The sequence below is a fragment of the Schistocerca americana genome, chromosome 5 (genome assembly GCF_021461395.2).
Source record: "Schistocerca americana isolate TAMUIC-IGC-003095 chromosome 5, iqSchAmer2.1, whole genome shotgun sequence".
NCBI classification, from domain to species: Eukaryota; Metazoa; Arthropoda; class Insecta; order Orthoptera; family Acrididae; genus Schistocerca; species Schistocerca americana.
In genome coordinates this window covers 335,908,339-335,929,995 of record NC_060123.1, presented here as the reverse complement: position 1 = coordinate 335,929,995, position 21,657 = coordinate 335,908,339, and the positions used below count along the sequence as shown (strand labels likewise).

At 41.2% G+C, this 21,657-nt stretch overlaps 1 protein-coding gene across 1 annotated transcript in view; it reads right to left on the bottom strand.

The window, feature by feature from the left end:
- Positions 1-21,657, bottom strand: part of LOC124615331 (golgin subfamily A member 2-like) — a 120,609-nt gene that overhangs the window by 54,814 nt on the left and 44,138 nt on the right. The gene's annotated exons all lie outside the window — the stretch shown is intronic.

Here is a 21,657-nt window from a genome sequence, read left to right as displayed (position 1 = left end):
GGTCCCTCTAGGCATGTAATGCTCCGAAACGACACCTTTTTCGCCTCAAAAGAGAGTCAGCATAACCTTCACTGCTGATGGTTCTGTTTGAAACTTCTTTGGTTTTGGTGATGAGGAATGGCGCCATCCCTTGCTCCCCCTCTTAGTTTCCGGTTGGTGGAAGTGAACCCAGGTTTCGTCCCCAGTAATGATTCTTGCAAGGAAGCCATCACCTTCTCGTTCAAAGTGCTGAAGACGCTCTTCACAAGCATCAACAAGTCGTTCTCTCCTTTCAGGAGTCAGCTGCCATGGCACCCATCTTGCAGACACTTTGTGAAACTGGAGCACATCATGCACAACGTGGTGTGCTGACCCATGACTAATCTCTAAACATGCTGCAATGCCATTCAGTGTCACTCGGCGGTTTTCCTTCACTATGGCTTCAACTGCTGCAATGTTCTGTGGAGTCACAACTCATTGTGCCTGACCTGGACGAGGAGCATCTTCCACTGAAGTCACACCATTTGCGAACTTCCTACTCCATTCGTAGACTTGCTGCAGTGACAAACATGCATCACCGTACTGAACCTTCATTTGTCGATGAATTTCAATAGGTTTCACACCTTCACTACGCAAAAACCAAATAACAGAACGCTGTTCTTCCCTGGTGCAAAGTTGCAAGTGGGGCGGCCATCTTCATACTGACACTGCAATGGTACGTGTGCATCTGCACTATGCTGCCACCTACAGGCCATTCTGCACACTGTTTGTAGTACGCTTACCAACTTAAAGGATAATGGCACGAAATTTCGATTTGTTATTACAAATTTAAGGTTTTCATTTGACTCACCCTTGTATCTTCTTACTGAAGCCTACAAGTAAATGACAAATGAAAACACACAGTAAGGTAGTAAGTTTAAGAAAATCAGCAAATTATTTAGTATTAGTCCAATCTGATATCTTGATGGGACTAACTTCCTTGTGTAGTGTGAATACAAAACAACTGTTCCCTACAATTCAAAGCAGTGACTATGTTACATTCACTTCAAGCACTGGATGCCATTGGTCTTTGACCACAATCACATACTGAACTGCATAAAAAAAATTCTCTTGAAATGAGTAAAATGAAGAAAATATTGCTGAAATACCAGAGATTTTTCTTTCTCTTAATTCATGTTCAGACTAAAGCTGCAATTAACTTCAATTTCATGAAAAGTTGTTGACACTATCACAAATGTAAGCACTCTCCTTTTTGCATCAGAACTACAAACCATCTCCTGCACTGCTTCTGATGTACAGTTTTGTGGAAAAATATTGTAAAGCTATTGTGCTCAGATTCAAATTTTGTCTTAGTTCTGAGAAAAAACACCAACAAAGTGATAAAATTTTGTCTCCACTATATTTTCAAAATACATTTCCCACAGGGGTAACCTATGCGTGCACACTTACTTAAATGTAAATTGACACATTGGCTACATTAACACAAACACTATATATATTATTAGTGAGCGTCAGCAATTGGGCATGATATTTGATTGATTTCTTTAACCACTTAAAGAGTGATTTATGTTTTAATAACTCCTGCATGTACTTATGCCAAACCTGTCTTCCTTCACTCCTTTTATAATTCTCAAGCTGAAATACTTTTTACAAGTCATAGTTACCATTCTATCAACTGTTGCATTCCAATCTATTTCTCTCATTTTTAAGCACATGTACCGCAACATACTTTCTCTACAATCCCTGCAGCCATATAATATACCTGTAATTATTTCCATTTGTATTGACATTACTCAATAATTCCATGATTGTTTTTACCATTATGTAGAGCCAACAGTAATTCATCTGATGACTTGCACTATATTTTCAAGAAGTTCTTGTTTTTGCACAATCCTTCCTCTTGTCGTCCAAGGGAGTGCTATAGGCTTCGAAACCACAAAAAAATATTAAATTTAACCTCACTTGAGATGTGTTTACAAAATATTTAGTTTTGAATTGGCGAGTGTTGAGAGAGAGACTGCTACTTGTTATGGTTACTTATATTGGCACGTTGCATTTTAATGTTTTCCACATAGATTTACTAGCTGTAGCTATTGAACTTTTAGGTAAAAGTTTTTGGTGAATGTCACAATGAAAGAGTTGGAAGAACATGGGCATGTGAAATTTTGCCGTAAACTAGAGAAAATTTTACAGAAACATTTTAACTGCTTTACTGAACATGTGGACTGAACTGCATGAAACCTACCTTATTGGCCATGCTTCCTACCACTTATCCGTATTCGTAGATTCAGGGATTCGAAAGTTCTGTTAGCTACATTGCAAGTAGCATTGTTAAAGCCGTAGTACAAATAATAATTTACTATAAATAAAATTCAGTATTTACAAATGTACAAATATTTTCTTTGAAGATACTGTTGTAATCACGTAAGTGTTAACCTACAATATCAATTAAACAGCAGCTAAACTGTAGAACTGTGGAAGTATCAACCTTTTTAAAAGTAGCCACATTCTTACTAACTGGAAGCATTACAGAGGACATTTATTGAATTAACATCACACATCACCATCTGAAATAAGAAATATCATAATGACTACAAAAAGCAAAAGTTCACATGGAATGGATTATATCTCCAATAACTCATTACAAAATTATGGCCCTATAATACATAATGTTCTTAGTCCTTTAAGTAATGAATCGTTAACTCGGGATGTTTTCCCGAAAGACTGAAATATGCCACTGTTAGGCACCTATATAAAAAGGCTGACTCTAAAGATGTCAATAACTACCGTCCGGTGTCACTCCTTGAATCATTTTTTAATAATTTTGAGTTGGTGGTGTACTCTAGGGTTTTCATCCACCTGTGTTAAAATGGGATATTCAGCCAATCACAGTTTGATTTCAAAAGAGATCTTCTACTGCAAGCTATTTATACATTTCCTGAGCTAATAACATAATGTTTATAATGGTAAACTATCACCAACTGGGATCTTCTGTGATTTAATGAAGACATTTAATTGTGTCAATCACAATAATCTGTTTGAAAATTTAACATTTTAGGGAACACAGTTCAGCAAATGCCTGGTTCAGTTCTTATTTGAGAAAGAGAATGCAGAACATTATCTTAGGCTGTTCAATTAATACAAAGAGAGATGCAACATCATCTGCATGAAGAGAAATTGCAGTGGTAGTCATATATAGTGTAATTATTGGCCCATTACTATTCCTGCTTTACATTACTGATATGCCATTCTATTGCAATCAAGAGGCAGAATTAGTCCAGTCTGGACATGACACATCCAATGTTGTGAAGCTGAGCAAAGAAGCATCAACAGAGAAAATAGTAAATGATGTTTTTGTGAAGTTTACAGAATGGTTTTGCACTAACAGTCTTTACACTTTGGAAAAAAAAAAAAAAAAAAAAAGGTTGCAGCTCACCAAGTTTTGTACTGCTAAAGACATTCCACTGACAATTACATTCTTAGATGTGCAAACTGATGAAAACTTAAACTGACATGCCATACAGAAGTCCTGCTAAATTCTTTAGGTTCAACTACTTTTGTCATAGTAATAACTGCCAACTTTGGCGATACAGACTACAGTAAGTTAACATATTTTGTGTATTTTCATTCATTGATGCCTTGTGGGATAATATTCTTGGGTAACTCCTTGCTTAGATAAAAAGTATTTATTGCAAAAATGAAACTAATAAGAACTATGTATGGAGTTCACACAAATACATCTTTAAGGTATCTCTCTGAGCAGCTGCGGATAGTAACCTCAACCTAACAGCACTCCCACAGAGTACTGCAACTTCCACAGTTGTATAAACAGAAAAGAAACCCAGGCACCACTTAGAATCATACATCTGAATGTGTAGTATCTTCGAAATAAATTTAGTATACTAAAGGTATTTGTAAATGACCATTTGCCACATTCATTAGTGTTAACTGAACATGGTCTAAAATGTAACGAAATTAGCTACTATAAACTAGATGGTTATGTAGTGGCAAACAGTTACTGTAGGAAGCAGCATAAAAGGGATGGAATTGTCATCTTTGTCACTAAACATATTCAGTTTAAGAAACTTGCACTTTTAAGTGGGTGATATTGCAATTCAACTAAAAGAGCATGCAGTAAATGTGATAAAACAAAGTAATGGGAATATATAGGCCACCTTGCGCAGATGTAATCCATTTTCTTAACAGTTTCAATACTTTAATTAGTCACAATGGTCTCAATGACCTTATGTACTTGAAGACTTTAAAACTGACACAAGCTCCAGCAACATAGCTAACATAAACCCCTTAGACATATTAACTTCTTAAATCTTAGAAATATAGTTTCCATGGATATTAGGATCTGAGCTTCTAGTTCTACCAGGATAGAGTACGCAATAATTAAGAAATTGCTGAAGACACAGTTAATTATGGTAATATAGACTTTCATTACTCAGACCACCTTGCACAACAGATAGAATACAGAAATCAGCTCCTAAAAAAGTAACAAAATTGTTAAAATGAAAGGAGCTTTGAATAACAGTTACGAAATGGGCCCAAAGTAATGAACCATAACAGTCCACTAACATAAAACTGGAAACCGATCAATGTTCTGCTAATCCCAGATTCTGCCTTATGGCCTGTTTTGGCCTCATTGGCCAGAAACTGATTGGTAATTATCGAAAGGCTTCCTCTACTAGGGATAGCAAAACCTTACACATTATACAGGATAGTAGTACTATAAAAGCCCAAAAGCAATATGTAACCTTTCTAGTAAGTATTTCATATCACCAATAGGAAATCTAATACACACTACAACACACATTACAAACGCGCACTGAGAGAAACTAAATCACATCATTCAAACACTGGACTTTGAATTTGATAAGGTTAAGGAAAATGAAATAAACAGGATAATCCTCAAATTACAGAAAGAAATATTCAGCTGGTTGGGATGGTACCACAAGTGCTGCAGTTGAAATATGCATAAAATAAATAGTTAAATCACTAAGTTACCTCATCAACTGTAGTGCTGGTGAAAACTCTTATCCTAGTAGTCTAAAAATAAGCATTGTTAAATGAGTGCATAAGAAGGGAAGCAGACAAGAGGCTTCAGACTACTACCTAATATCAATGCTCCCTACTTTAGTAGTGTGTTTGAAATGGTTATCACTTCTGCACTCTCTGCTTATTTTGCAAAAAACAAATTGTTAACAGAAAGACAGCACGGCTTTAGCAAAGATTGTTGCACAACAACTGCAATTAGTGAATTCCTCCACAATGTGTACATCCTAGATTAATGAATGAACACAACTGGTGTATTCTTAAATCTTTCCAAAGCCTTCAGATCAGTTAACCATGAGCTTTTCATTAAGAAACTGAAAGCTTACAATATCAAAGGCTCTGCACTTTAATCCATAGATTAACCTAACTGTTCTCTTTTGTAACAGCAGTACTTTATTCAGGTGCAGGTTTGCCATACAGCCCCACAACTCAATACCATAATTAACAAATGGGTGAATTGTTCCACATCCTGCTGCGAAACATTTGTCCAACATAAACAATGGAAACGTGAGGTTGGAATATCAACAGCATTAGGAACTGGATAGATTGCTATTCACCGTAAAGATGACTCGTCAAGTTGCAGACAGGCACGACGAAAAGGCTGTTACACATTTAGCTTTTAGCCAAAGTCTTCTTCAGCAAAGCAAATATGCACACATTCACACAAAAAGCACGTCTCATGCACACATGATCACTACGTCCAGCATCTCCAACCAGAATACAAATGTCACATGAACAGCAATCTGGATTGGGGTAGGGGTAGAGGGAAGAAGGGCACTGTCTGGCAGGATGTGCAAGGACTAGAGACTGCCAGATCCATAGTCCAGAGTGGGGGCATGCAGGAAAAAAAAAAAAAAAAAAAATTACGAGTGGAAAAGGGAATGAGAGGAAAAGGAGAGGAACAGGGAAGGGGAATGGACAAGCGGGTATGCCGGCAAACAGTAGAACACAAAAAGAGTGAGGAAATGTGAATAGGGGAGGAGGCAATATGACAAGGGGGAGGAAGCTGTAGGGTGGATGGTGTGGAGACAGTAGGTTACTGGTACATAAAGATGGAGGAGGGTTCTTGTGGCAGGTCTATACGAATCTGTTTATGGGCCATCTGGAGAAAAAAATACTAGCCTCCTAAAATTTCAAGGACCTCATCTGGTTTATATCCATTCACGATATCATCACGATCGGAGCTCAGGGACAGGATATCCTATCCCCATTCCTTCAACCTCAACACCTTCTCTTCCATCGACTTCAACTAGTACTCAACCCAGTGTTCCACCTTCCCAGATATTGACTTCCTCTTCTCTGATCGCTCCATCCTCACCTCTGTCCACATCAAACCCTCCAAACACCAACAGTACCAGCATTTTGACAGCTGCCATCCCTTCCACATCAAAAAATCCATCCCACAGCCTTGTCACCTGGAGACGGCCAACAGCTCCCATTCCCAGTATGCTGAAGGTCTCACTGAGGCCTTCACAGACTATCCCCCGAAGCTAGCCTTATACCACATTCTTCATCAGGGCTTTGATTATCTATCATCATCCCTGAAATGAGGGACATCCTACCCAAGGTCCTTCCCACCCTTCCTAAAGGGGTGTCTGTCACCCACCCAACCTCCACAACAACCTAGCAGATCCCTATGCCACTCCTAATCCCAAACCCTTGCCAGAGAGATCATATCCCCGTGGAAGACGCAGGTGCAAGACTTGCCCAATCCACCCATCAGCACCTCCTATTCCTATCCTGTCACAGGCTTACATTAGCCCATCAGAGGCTGAGCCACCGGTGAAAGCAGCCATGTTCTATTCCAGCTCTGCTGCAACCATTGCAACCAACCAGCTGTTCACCAGGATGAATGGCCACCCCAAACCTGCGGCCAAGAGCAAAGTAGACCACCCTGTAGCACAACATGCTGCTGAACATAATATGTTTGATTTCAATGGCTGCTTCACAACCCGAGCCATCTGGATCCTCCCCTCCACCACCAGCTTTCCTGAAGTGTGCAAATGGAATTTATCCTTACAACACATTATCCACTCTCAAAACTAACCTGACCTCAACCTATGGTAACTTACTGACCCCACATCCTCCATCCAACAGATTCTGTCCCACTGTCCTATCACCTCCTCCCTTTTCAAATTCTCTCACCCTCTCTGTACACCATCCTCTGCCAATGTTCCTGCCTGTCCTTTCTCCTTCCCTGCTCCTCCCACTTTCTACTCCTCATTTTTCTCCCCTCACACCCCACCTCCCGATGCTGCGCCTGGTAGTCTAGTCCCTGGATGCTGCACCAGACAGCTCTCTTCTCACCCCCAATCCATACCCTGTTATCCTTCCCCCTTCCCCGCCCCACTCCATATTGCTACTCGTATGACAGCCACATTCCAATTGGACTGATAGCAGTAATGTGTGAGGTGTGCTGGATTGTGTGAACGTGTGTGTGCTTTCTTTGCTGAAGAAGGCTTTGGCTGAAAGCTATAATGTGTAACAACCTTATTGTTGTGCCTGTCTGCAACTTAATGGGTCATCTTTTTGGTGAAGAACAATCTATCCAACACTTAATACTGTTGATACTCCAACCTGGAGTTTCCATTGTTTGATTTTGCCTAATGGCTTTTCTTCCACCCCCCAACTCTGTGCTATTTTCCTTTATTACCATCTCTGATGTGCTGGTCTTCTCAGTGGCCATTCTCTCTCTTCCTTCATGTGTGTTTTCATTGCCTTCGAAAACGCAGACGCTCTGACTTCTGAGCCCCATTGTATGAACAATCTCGTCCATGCACAGCACATGGCTACATGACTGCACTGATTGTTGGTGGAGAATCTCATGCTCAAAATTCTTCCCAAAGATAATTATAATATTCCTACAGTGTGTAAACTTTTAGATGGCAGACCTCTCCCTAGTCCTGAATCGGTAGAAGTCGGTAAACGTCGGGAGGCTTTGGTAGGCACGCAGTTTCGACTGCTGCCAACATTACGTAGCTGACTGTGTTCTACAAGGTAGCCATTGTCGTCTGCTTCGTTATTGTTTTGCGCTGTACTGTTCTGCGTGTTTTTATTGTGCAGTTGCGCTAAACATTATCAAAATGAGTGAAGAGACAGTTGCTGGCCCATCTCGGGAGTCGCCAACAACCCCTACCGGCAGGCCTACGGTTAGAAGGAAACCAGTATTACGTAGCGATGCTTGCAAAATTATTGGATGAATGGTTTGTGAGCGCATAGTGTATATAACGATTTCAGTTTCGTTTACAAACAACATTTAAAGCGAGTTTTACTTCCAAGCCTTTTGTTTACTTTCATGTAAGCATGACGCGCAATTTGTAGTGCCAGCACTGCAACTGGTAGGTGTGCCTTGTCTCCCCCCCCCCCCCTAACGGCTCCAACTCCACTCACCAGCCAATGCTTGCTTCCTCCTCTCTCCCCGCACTCCCCTCACAACTCTGCCGTCTTACAGTTAACATACTGTACAGATCATATTTCCTCCCTCATCCTTGAGCATTTCCACATTTTATTTTCCACACCTACCCATGCCACATGAACTCCTATAGCTCATCCACTTGTTTTTCCCATGATTTTGTGCATTTTTTATTTGTTTGTGTGTGTTTATGAGCATTTTTCTATCTTCACATATTTCTGCATATTTTCACATATTTGTGAGTGTTTTGAGTATCTGTGCATGTTTTTGTGTGCCTGTATGTATTTTTTATGCATTGTTTTCTGTTATCCATCTATCCTCACAACCACCCGACACCTTCATTTGCCCATGTTCTACATCATTTACTGTTTCCAACACCATCCCTGCACAATGAACCCTGCTCCATCGTTCTGCAACATAAAAGTATCCCTTTCCCCGGCTACAGCCTGGTCCCACATCCCGTTCCTTAAATGCTGCCTAAACCATGGAATCTCCCCCATAGCCTAATTATAAAAATTCCTTTTCTGGATCCCACCCCTCTTTTCACAATGACCGCCATCTTTTCAGACTCTGCTAGTTCCTTTCCCTCACAAATCCAGTACTGCAAAAACACATTTCCATGGCACAGGCAACCTAGAAACACCTTTGCTCCCTCCGCAAGATACTGCTACTGTGCAATCGCAACTACATACATCACATCTCTAAAGCTGAAATCCTTTCTCTCAAGCACCTGGAAAGAGCAGTCCAGACACCACCTCCATAAGTTACCCAATTTGGTAACATCCTACTGCCATCTTGTGATACCCCTATCCTACTTCAGTGTTCCTCCTAGCCAACCCCTAATAACACCCAGACACAGCCTATCAGATCTTTTCATCTTGTCACATCCCCGAAAACTCTCTATCAACACTCCAAATCCAGAACCCAAACAATTCCGGAATGCTACCGTCAACTTTACCAACTGTGCTCCTCCCCCAATCCTACCTAACCACTCTTCAGTCCCTTCCAGGAACTCCTTACCTCCAACTTGGCTACACTATCCTTCATTCAGGGTGTATACATGGACAAGGAAAAAAAATTCCCGGATTTCCCAGTTAAAAATACACTTTCTCCCGGGCTGAAACATAGTTTTTCCCTGTTAATTGACAGTATATTTTCTCTCGGAACTGTACAGCTTATCAATCCTTTGAATGGTTATGGTTTTATATATGGGCGTAGAATTTCCTGGCGCTTTGGAAATAAACACCTTTTGGAAAGATGTTTGATGTGCAGTAACATGTACACTGCATATTTTCGTATTACGAAAGTATAAATTCGAATTCCACCAAACACCACATGTTACTTTCCGAAGCATTGCAATAGAGATTGCGATGCGTATTTGTAAGCCAGTCATAGCTCATGTCACATGATCTCGCCAGCCAATGACAGCGGATATTCAGAGCTTCGGACACGTGGTGTAGTCAGCCAATAGCAACATCACTGTTCAGTAGCACGAACACACGAACAGGAAAAGGTAATGGTTTAAATTAATATATATAATATTACTACAAGAAAAACAAAGCTTTCACATATAATATTGGTCTCTGAGGCCAATACACTGCAAGAGAAGCTAAGCTTTCACATATAATGTTGGTCTTTTATGCACATATTGCATTTTAAGATATATCACACAAATGTGCCAGTACATTTTTTGAATAACGACGTAATCTTCTGGGCTATAAATTCTTCTAAGTGGCTCGTCATCAAAGAGCTGATTTTTAAATGAGTCCCAGATTCCCAGTGAAGTGCGCATCGACCTGATATTAAGCTTTTCCATGTGGTTTCGGGATGTAAATTTCCTTGGGTACCAGTACTTTGTTATCTCATGTCTGGTTCTTTGTTATGGCATAATGCCATACATGCTAGAAGATGAAAACGTACACTTGAAATGCACTGAACAGTTGAAACTAGCCAATAGTCTGAAATTAAACCCTTTGTTTCAAATATACTGACTGCCTCAGCGGAAAAGATTAATAAAAGAAAATTTCTTCAGCAAACCGATAAAAAATAACTTCATTGTTCTGCATGGCACTTAATGCTTGACTGTCAGAAAGGTGGAAATAAAATAAAATCTGAAACTAATAACGTATTTTAGCCTTCCGTAATTACGTGAATGTATTTTAATTCACATGATAGCTCCCGGCCAAAGAAATCAATTTTGTTTTCATTTGACATGAGTGCAGTACACAAAGAGGAAACAGCAAAATCACTAAATGTAAACACGGGTCACATGCAGACTACCCGCTTCCCTATTATAACTAAGACTGCTCTGCGCATCAGACCCGTATCTACGATATTTCCGAACCGGGGCAATAGTAGATAGTGGCGTCGCTCGAGCGTTTGAGATAGGACGTCAAAAATTTAAAAAATCGAATTTTCAAAAATACGTTCATTTTGTAGTGCACATCTTTCTGAAGACTCTGATACATACAACATATGTGTACGAGGAATTGTAAGACATGTTATCTGATCTTAAGTGTGCCAAAGTGCAGTGCCACACCTCTTCACACAGCATTCTTCTATCGCACGTCACTGTATTTCGGTCTGTGGAATTGAAACGTGTATATTTTGTACTGGATGCCATCAAACTATATTCAGGACAGCAGAAATTGAAATGTCCTATGGAGCCTCTCCTGCTTTCAGTCGGCCGGTTTGACATCCTGCCCCTCTTTTTTCTTTTTTTTTAAAAAACACCTCTTCAGAAAATTTGCATTCTTTATTCCCTATTAGCTAACAACTTGCTGCTTTTTGTGACATAAAACTAAGTATAGGATACATAAAGCCGGTAAAGAGAAGAGACAAGCAAGACCGTACACATTTCTTCAATCCTTAGCTCCTAGAATTTTTTTCTCTCTAATCTTGCTACAACCTTACATGGTGTGCTTTCCTTTCTGCGAAAGGATCTGTTACCTCACCAAAGTTCGTCAAAAGTTTTGCTACTTGAGAAATAGAATGTCGTTGTCTAATACTGAAAAAGCTGTAACTACAAATAGGCCCAAGACTGGTGTGGTTTCTCAACCTGATTACCTATATTTTGTCACTGTCTGCGAGCTAAAACAAAATAGGCCTTTATAATACTGCAGCAATTGTAACACACGCCAAATAATTGAGACTGTTTTGGCAGAAATGGTCATTTTTACAACACGGCAGAATATAATTCACAAAGTACCAATATCAAATGCCTATTAGGACTACTACAAGCAAAAACCTTTACGTTAGGAAATAGTTTTACACTTCATTCATACGCTCCGGTTTCTCAAGCATGAGATCGAAAAGTAGTAGTGTGAAATTTTTATAGAAATTTGGAATCGTCTTATTCTTCCATAATTTGTGTGATGTCCCCGTTTCTTCTCCTTCCTCGTTCTAACAAACAATGTTGTCATCACTAATTCTGTATCTATTCCTGCCAATGTCAAAGGTTATTCACCGGTTAACTTCACTAACTCTGCCAGAATCACCAGTTTAGTTATCCCACAATTATTCTCTGGTTAGGCATTGTTACGTGTTCGTACAATGCGTTTTCCGCCCTACTTCCAGAATAGACCTGCTGCTAGATCGGCTGCCAGCCGGAGACTGTACAAATGGCCCTTGCTAGTATAGTGATCTGGCCAAAAATTTTCTGTCAAAATTTCATTTTCTTGGATACACCGGGAAGATGCTTACACAGCCAAAAGCCATGTTTCTGTAGGCAGAAGCGGAAGAAGATACTACTCAACTGCGCATGTGCATGATCCCACTCGTAACTGCTAAAACAAATCTAATGTTAACAGTTGTGACGTCATGCTCATTGGAGGCAATTTGTTGTTACGAAGCATTGCATAGTCTTCCTAAAGCCTTTGACACATTTGGCTGTTGGCAGACGCTTGTATGAGCACTGTGTTTTGTGGCTGTATATGACACACTTCTTTTGCAATTTAAGTTTTATTTTAGTTTTGTCTCTTGTTCACGTTTTATGGCTGCAGTATTATTCTGCAGTAGCAGGATACAGTAATATCCTTTGTTAGAGTATTGGTTCTTACCAGTCAAAACTACAAAAATTTAACTGAGAACAAAAACAATGAAAAATTCCTGGTTTTTTCCCGGTTTTCTCTCGGATGAAAAAATTCCCGGGTTTTTACCGGATCTCCCAGTTGTCCTGGCTCGTACACACCCTGTTCATTAGAATACCAACCTTTCAAAAGAGGAAAGGACAGCCACACACAGCCTGAAAACAGATCATGATCTAATCATCGTCCCTGCAGACAAAGTTGCCACCACTGTCATAATGAGTCGCAATGAGTACTAGGCTGAAGGCCTCTGGCATTGTCTGACTTGGCTACCTATAAACTATGCCAGAGTGATCCCACACCAGAATACCAACATAATGTCAAATTCCTGCTTAAAGCCTTAGGTTCCTTCCAGAGTCTCTCCCTTGAATCCATTTTCCTACTCACCCTATGACATCCCACATACCCACCTTCTACATGCTCCCTGAAATTCACAAGCCCAACAAACGTGGACGCCGCATTGTAGCCAGTTATTGTGCCGCCATTGGAAGGATTTTGACTCTCATTGATCAACACCTCCAACCAGATGCCCGTAATCCAGTCTCCCAGGTCAAGGATACCAACCACTCCTTTCACCGACTCTCCATCATTCCGACTCCTTTATCTGCTGAATTCCTACTCATCACTGTTGAGCCAACTTCCTATGCACCAACATCCATCATGCCCATAGTCTTAATGCTATTGAACACCACTCTTCCCAATGTTCTTCAGACTCCAAACCCACTACCTCATTCCTAATACACCTTACTAACTTTATCCTACCTCACAACTACTACTCCTTTGAAGTGAAGGTATAGAAACAAACCCACAGCACAGCAAACCTGTTCATAGGTCATCTAGAGGAAACCTTCCTTGCCTCCCAAAACCCCAAACCACTGGAATGGTTCACATTCATTGATGAAATCTTCATGATCTGGACTCAAAAAGCCAAGACACCTTATCCTCATTCCTTCACAACCTCAGCACCTTCTCTCCCATCTGCTTCATCTGGTTTTCCTCAAACCAGCACACCACCTTCATAGACTTGAACACCTCCTCTCTGATGGCTCTATCCACACCTCTGTCCACATCAAACCCTACAACAGTACCTGCAATTTGACAGTTGCCACCCTCTCCACATCAAAAAAATCCATCCCACACAGCCGTGCCACCTGCAGATGGCATATCAACAGTAACAACAACACCCTTTGTCAGTATGCTGATGGTCTTCACAAACACGTCCCCTATCATCTTACCACCACCAGAGCCATCTACAAAAAGAGTGCCTCTTCATTACCCAATCTCCCCCCCCCCCCCCTCCCCCGACTGGAACAACTGAATCACATCATGCTTTGAAATAAGGGACATCCTACCAAAGATCCTTCCTACCCCTTCTACAGTGGTGTTCTGTCACTCACCCAACCTCCACAATAACCCATTCCATCCTTATCCCACTCCAAATCCCAACCCCTTGGCACAGAGGCGTGAAAGACCCAGGTACAAAATCTGTCCAATCCACCGACATAGCATTTCATATCTCAGTCCTGTCACAGGTTCATCTTACATCATTAGAGGCAGGGCCACCAGTGAAAGCATCAAAGTTCTGCTGCAACCACTGTACATCTTTCTCGATTGGTATGACTACCAACCAGCTGTCCACCAGAATGAATGGCCACCCCCAAACTGTGGGCAAGAGCAAAGTAGACCTCCTTGTAGCACAATATGCAGATGTATATGACATGCTTGATTTCAATGGCTGCTTCATGGCCTGGGGCACCTGGATCCTCCCCTCCACCACCAGCTTTTCTGAACTGCATAGATGGGAGTTACAACACATTCTCCATTCCTGAAAATATCCTGGCCTCAACCTAAGGTAATTTACTTTTCCCACATCCTCCACCCAACAGTTTCCATCCCCTTGTCCTATCACCTCCTCTCATTTCACATTCTCTCACCCTCTTCGTGTGCCACCCTCTGCCAATGTACCCGCTTGCCCTTTCACCTTCCCTGCTACTCTCCTTTTCCTCTGCCCATTTTACATCCCGATGTTGCACCTGACAGTCTAGCCCCTGCATGCTCTGCCAGACAGCACTCTGCCTCCACTCTTACCCTCCTATTCCCCCCCCCCCCCCTCTCTCTCTCTCTCTCTCTCTCTCTCTCTCTCTCCTCTTCCCTTCCCCACCCATTCCAGACTGCTGCTGAAGTGACAGTCACATTCCGATCAGAGCTGCCAGTCGTAGAGGTCATGTGTGCATGAGGTGTGCTTGGTTGTGTGTGTGTTTTCTTTGTTGAAGGCAGTTTTGGCCAAAAGCTGTAATGTGTAACAGTATTTCTGTTGTGTGTGTCTGCAACTCAATGGGTCATCTTTAAAATGAGTACCAATGTAGCAATCTATCCTTCCCCCAACTTTGTTACACATTTAACAATGTGTTCCTTATATTTGTAGAGGCTTGTTGTATCGTTTATGACTAGGAAATGCAAATTAAATGAGTGCTGTGATATATATAATTACAATACTGGAAGTAAATGTAACTACTTCAGGCAGAGGACAAAATTAAAATTAACCTCTCAATAGTCCTTAGAGTAATGAGCAAATATGGTCCAACAAGCTGCCACGTAGTTTAGAAATTTGTGAAGCAAAGCTGTCCCCCAGGGAGTTGAAAACTTTCCTAGTAAACTGATGTTTGTATTCATTCGGTGAATTCCAAGCTACAAGTCATCTGTTGCAGTATGTGATATATTTAGAATATTAAGATGAATACATGCACCCCTGCTACAATATATGCAAGTATTATTTTTATCAATTTATAGCTCTGCCTATGTATGATGTTTGGTGTAGTCTTCAAGCTCAGTGATTTCTTGAAAAAATGTAAATAAATAAAATTTATATGTAATTAGCCCTTAAAAAAACTCTAAATGGCCAGCTTGCAGCTGTACAAATAATTTTATTTAGTTTTGTATCAGTATTCTATGTTTGTTCTGTTGAACTGTTCCACATCATAATATTAATTGTGAATTTGATCTATGGATCAGGGTAACTAACTTAAAAAATATAAACTTCACCCACAACTCCCATTGGCATTGACTGACCACCTTGCCATCCTTTGCAATTGGTGTCACTGGATGTGGTATGGAGGAGTGTGGCATCACCACAGTGCTTTCCAGGCTGTTGTCAGTTTTAATGGCCTGGAGCCACTATTATTTAGTCAATTGGCATCACTAGGCTGAGTGCACCGCATCCAGTCCTCACCAAAGAAAAATCTCTGATAGTACCAGGAATCAAACCCAGTCCTGACACCTCAGCTGTGGAGGCAGACTTACTCTATTAAATTTGCATGGCATAAGCATTGCCACCTTTTATCAGTCAAGAAGGCTTGGAGAGTGTTTCTGCTAGAAAGAGAAGATAAGCAATTGTATGCATTTCATTTACAGAATCAACTGACATCACGTAGTTCCAGTAATACAGACATAGAGGAATTCTGGCAAAGATTAAATAGACTGTAAATCGTGGACTGAAGAACAATGTGCCTAGTAAGTGGATTAAGGACAGAAAAGACCTACCATGGTTTAAGAACATAATTAGGAAAATGGTGAGCAAGAGAAGACTATTGCACTTTTGATTCAAAGGAGGACATGCAAATGATGACAGGCAAAGGTTAGTAGTTATTTGCGCTTCTGTGAAAAGATCTATGCACGAGGCACTTATTACTATCACTCTTGTAACATAGCTAAATATCTGGCCAAGAACACAAGAGAATTATAGTCCTATATAAAATTTCTAAGTGGGTCTAATGTTTCCATCCAATCACTTACTGACCAGTCTGATGTGACAGCACAAGATAGCAAAACAAAAGCTGAAGTTTTAAATTTTGCATTAAAGAAATCATTCACATAGGAGAATCTTACAAACATACTGTCATGTGACCATGGAACAGACTACTATATGAATGACACAGTGACAAGCATTCCTGGCATAGACAAACAACTGAAAGCACTGAAAACAAATGTCACCAGGTCTCAATGGAATTCCAATTCGGTTTTACAAAAAGTACTCTACAGTACTGGGCCCTTGCTTAGCTTGCATTTATGACACACTTCTGGCCCCACACAAAGTCCCAAGTGACTGGGAAAAAGCGCAGGTGATTCCTGTACATAAAAAGGGTAAAATAAGGAACCCACAAAATTACAGATCGCTATTCTTAATACCAGTTTGTTGTAGAATTCAAGATATTCTCAGTTTAAATAAAATAAAGTTCCTTGAGACTGAGAAGCTTATGCCCACAAATTAGAAAGGTTTTAGAAAGCATTGCTCCTGCAAAACTCAGCTGACCTTTTCCTCACACAATACACTGTGAACTATGGATGAAGGGTAACAGGTAGATTCCATATTTTTAGATTTCCAGGAAGCATTTAACACGGCATCCCACTGGAGACTGTTAATAAACATATGAGCATATGGAATAGGTTTCCAGATATGTAAGGGGCTCACAGACTACTTAAGCAATATAACCCAGTAAGTCATCCTCGACAGTGAGTGTTCATTAGTGACAAGTGTACCATCAGACCTGCTCCAAGGAAGCATGATAGGACCACTATTTTTTTCTGTTCACATAAATGATCTGATGGACAGGGTGAGCAACAATTTACGGTAGTTTGCTGATGATGCCATGGCGAATGGGAAGGTGTTGAAGTTCAAGGTTTGTAGAATGATACAAGGTGACCTAGATAAAATATCTAGATGGTGTGATGAATGGTAGCTTTCTCTCTATAAAAATGCAAGTTAATGTGGATGAGTAGGAAAAGCCAACCTGTAATGTTCAGAAACAACATTAGTAGTGTCCACCCTGACACAGTCACATCGTTTAAATATCTGGGTGAAACATTGTAAAGTGATAGGAAATGGAACGAGCATTTGAGAATTATGGTAGAGAAGGTGAGTGACTGACTTTGGTTTATTGGGAGAACTTTGGGAATAGGTGGTTCACCTATAAAGGAGACCACACATAGGACACTAGTGCAACCTATTCTTGAGTAATGCTTGAGTTTGGGGTCCACACCAGGTCGCACTAAAGTAAGACATTGAAGCAATTCAGAGGCAGGCTGCTATAATTGTTATCAGTAGCTTCAAACAACATGCTTCAGGAACTCAAATGGGAATTCCTAGAGTGAAGGTGTTATTTTTGAGGAACACTATTGAAAAATTTAGAGAACCGACATTTGAGGCTGACTGTCACACTATTTTACTACCACCAATATACATTTTGCATAACTATTACAAAGACAAGATATGAGAAATTTGGGCTCACATGGAGGCACGCAGACAGTCATTTTCCCCTACTGCAGGTGGAATTGGAGAGGACAAGACTAGCAGTGGTACAAGGTACCTTCTGCCGTATACCCTACAGTGGCTTGTGGAGTACGTACATAGATGTAGATGTATAGTGATAGTTTATTGCTAATACAGTATACAGATTATATTTATGTGATGTCTCTGGCTTGTGTTAATGTGCATCTTGACTCATTTCCCATCTCTGAAGATTCTTTATCTTGATGGGATTTACAGAACACAATGAATGAATGTAGTGCAATGTGAGTTGAAATCTTTCAAAGAGGGTAAATGGTTGATCAATGAAGACCAATGGCATGAGGATGTGTGTGGGGGAGGAGGGGGGGGGGGGGGGGGGGGACCTTCCTCAACAACAGATTACCACCATGTGGAGAGTCTAGTGGTGATTCACATACATATTGTTTGTTGATAGAGAGGTTTTGACTGAACTCATGGCACAAAATTGTAATGAAAGAACTTTACATGAATTGTGCCATTACAAAATTCATCCTTTGGTCATTGAAAGGTGAAAGGAACTGTATAGCATGAATATCAGTCAGGAGATGGTTGAGAATGCAAACAGTGATTAAATTTGCTGGTTATGTTGTGGCAGAAGATAGACTTGTCTAGGACAATAACACCGAAGCAAAAATGAAATGTCATGGTAGGTTGGGAAGCAGTTCATCACTTGACCAGAGAAAGCAAGAATGCACTTATTCAACATCAAGGTTCTGAAAATTGGAAAGTTACTGGATATCTTGAATTTATAACACTGCTGTAGAAGGGTTTTAACAAGTTTGCAAGAACTTTGCAGAAAGAGGTCTGAATTGTAGGTAAATATTTAGATTTTGTATCATAAAAGCATACCATATAACAAATTGCTTATGATATAGGAAAGCAGCAAAATATTGCACAACTCTTGTGTCCACTAACACCATTCTCCTAATTTGCCACCGGAAGACCTCATCCTGTTTCTCAATATCACAATCAAGTAAAACAGAAAATGTTTTCAGAGAACAGACAGGATTCAGAGATGTGAGAACTTGACACCATTCCAAACAATGCATTTCAGCAAGGAAATAAAAGTTGGTAATGGTGAGTCACCTGAGAGCGGACTATTTTATAATGACAGATTTCAATATGCTGCATGATAAAAAATAAAATGCCTGTAGCACAAGGTTGGTTCTTATTTAAAACCTCCCATACATTCATTTTTTATTATTTTTTGGTTAAATTTTAACATACCAGCAAAAGATGAGCCAAAGGGTCTAATCCGCCAGCCCAGTTTTGGCAACGGTAGCAGAGGACAATGCTTCTTCAAAGTGACTCAAGCCAGTTTTGATTTGTATTTGCACAACTCATGCGAACATTATGGAATGAGAACATCAACAGTTAACTCTAACATTATCAAAAGGCTTGACTGCTACTCACCATATAGAGGAGATGCAGAGTCACTGACACATACAATGAAAAGACTGCTATACATCAAAGCTTTCAGCCATAAGGCCTTCTTCTGAAGTAGAAAACACACACACACACACACACACACACACACACACACACACACACACACACACACACTCACTCATTCTCACAAGCATAACTCACAGACACACGATCACTGCATCTAGCCACTGTAGCTGGACTGTGAACTGCAACAGCACATGATGGGAGAAACAAATTGGCATTGGTGGTGGGGGGAGAGGAGGAGGCTGGGGCAGGGAAAGACAGCACAGTAGGGGTGGGGAAGTTGTGCTGCTTGATGGAGCATGCAGGGATGTGGTGGGGGCCAGAGAAGGGCTGCTAGGTTCTGTCAGGAAGATTGATTGAGGGGGGGGGGGGGGGGGTCAGGGTGGGGAGCAGAAAAGGAGGGAAGTACAGGAGGGGAAAAGACTAGTGGTAATGTTCTTGAGATAGAAGGTTGTGTAATGCTGAGATGGGAGCAGGGAGAGGGTTAGGTAGGTGAAGAACAGGGACTAGCGAAGTCTGAGGCCAGGGGGTTTATGGGTACATAGGATATCTTGCAGGAAGAGCTCCATCTGTGCAATTCTGAAAAGTTAGTGGTGGCAGGAAAGATCCAGATGGCACAGGTTATGAAGCAGTCATTGAAGTGAAGTACAATGTGCTGATCTCCATTCCTTATCTCACAAGTTACCTACCTGCCATCTGGACACAAAGGAGGACCCCCTGCCAAGTGACACAGAAGTACCATGCAGACTGGAACACCTGAATCACATTCTTCCCCAGGGTTTTGACTACCTTTGTGCACTGAAATGAGGAATGTCCTCCCAACCATCCTCACCACCCTTCACACTGTGGTATTCCATTGCCCACTAAACCTGTGCAGTATCCTTGTCCATCACTACTTCACCCCTTACCTCAATGCTCATATTCCTGCAACAGATCTAAATGCAAGACCTGTCCCATATTTCCTCCCACCACCACATACTCCAGCCTGGTCACAAGCATCTCCTACTCTGTCAAAGGAAGTGCTACTTGGGAAAGCAGTGAGGTGATATACCAATTAAGCTGCAGCCATTGTGCTGTTTTCTACATGGGCATGACAATTAACAAGCTGTCTGCCTGCATGAAGGACCACCGACAAACTGTGTCTAACTGACTGCTGGACCACCCAGCTCCTGAACATGCTGTCCAACAAAATGTACTTCACTTCAATGATTGCTTCACTGCCTGTGTCATCTGGCCCTTCTGTCACACCAGCCTTTCTGTATTGTACAGGTGAGAACTCTCCCCGCAATACACCCTACATTCCCGTAACACCCCAGGTCTCAACCTTCGTTACCCCCGTCACTCACCTTTGCATCCCATTCCCTGTTCCCACTCCAGCAGTAAACAGCCTTCTATTCCACTACTATTTTTTCCCCTCCTCTGTTTCTCTCCTGTTCCACTCCTCTCCCTCCCCTTCTCCAAACCACATGAATGAACCTGGCAGCCCAACTCTGTCTTAGCGCGTTCCGAAGTCCCTGCATGATCCCACAAGCAGCACTACACCTTTCCCCACCCCTACCCTGCTATTCCTCCCCTGCCCTTCCCTGCCCCTCCCCCCCCCCCCCCCACACACACACACCAGATTGCTTCTCCCATCAGCTGGTGTTGCTGTTAGCAGTCCAGCGACAGACAGTGGCCATGTGTGTGTGTGAGATGTGCTTGTGTGAATGTGTGTCCGTTTTCTAGTTCAGAAGAAGGCCTTTAGACTGAAAGCTTAAATGTACAATAGCCTTTTAATTGAACCTGTCTATGATTCAATATCTTCTCTGTATGATAGCAAGCTATCCTTTTCATAATATTGTTGTTATTCAATCCTGTATTTTTCTGAACAGTTAACCCTGGGTTTTCAACTTGATTTTCCTGAATACAAGTACTTGGTTTTTCACTCTCAATTAGGATAACTTTTCTCTGATATTGTTTACACACAGTGACAAGCCAAAACATTAGGACCAAGGCCCACCACGAGCCTGAATGCCATCTGGTGGTGTAGCAAGCACATGATGTGGTAAGGAAGGCGTATAAGTGAAAATATGGGCTGTAAATGGGGAAATCCACCGAAATAAGGGACTCCGCCGAAGGACAGATTCCCCCTCAAGGGTATATCTACTTTTTCTGAGGAGCTTGACTCCATGCAAAAACAGATCCTTTTAGAGGTGAGGGGGATTAGTACTCCTCCTTGGACCATCCGATTTACATGAAAATGTGTGTCAGATGGAACAAGTGACATGTTCCATGCAAAGGAGTGCGTGACACATGGGAAGCTGTGTAGTGAATGGAGCCTCAGGAATACCAGGTAACTGCCTCGG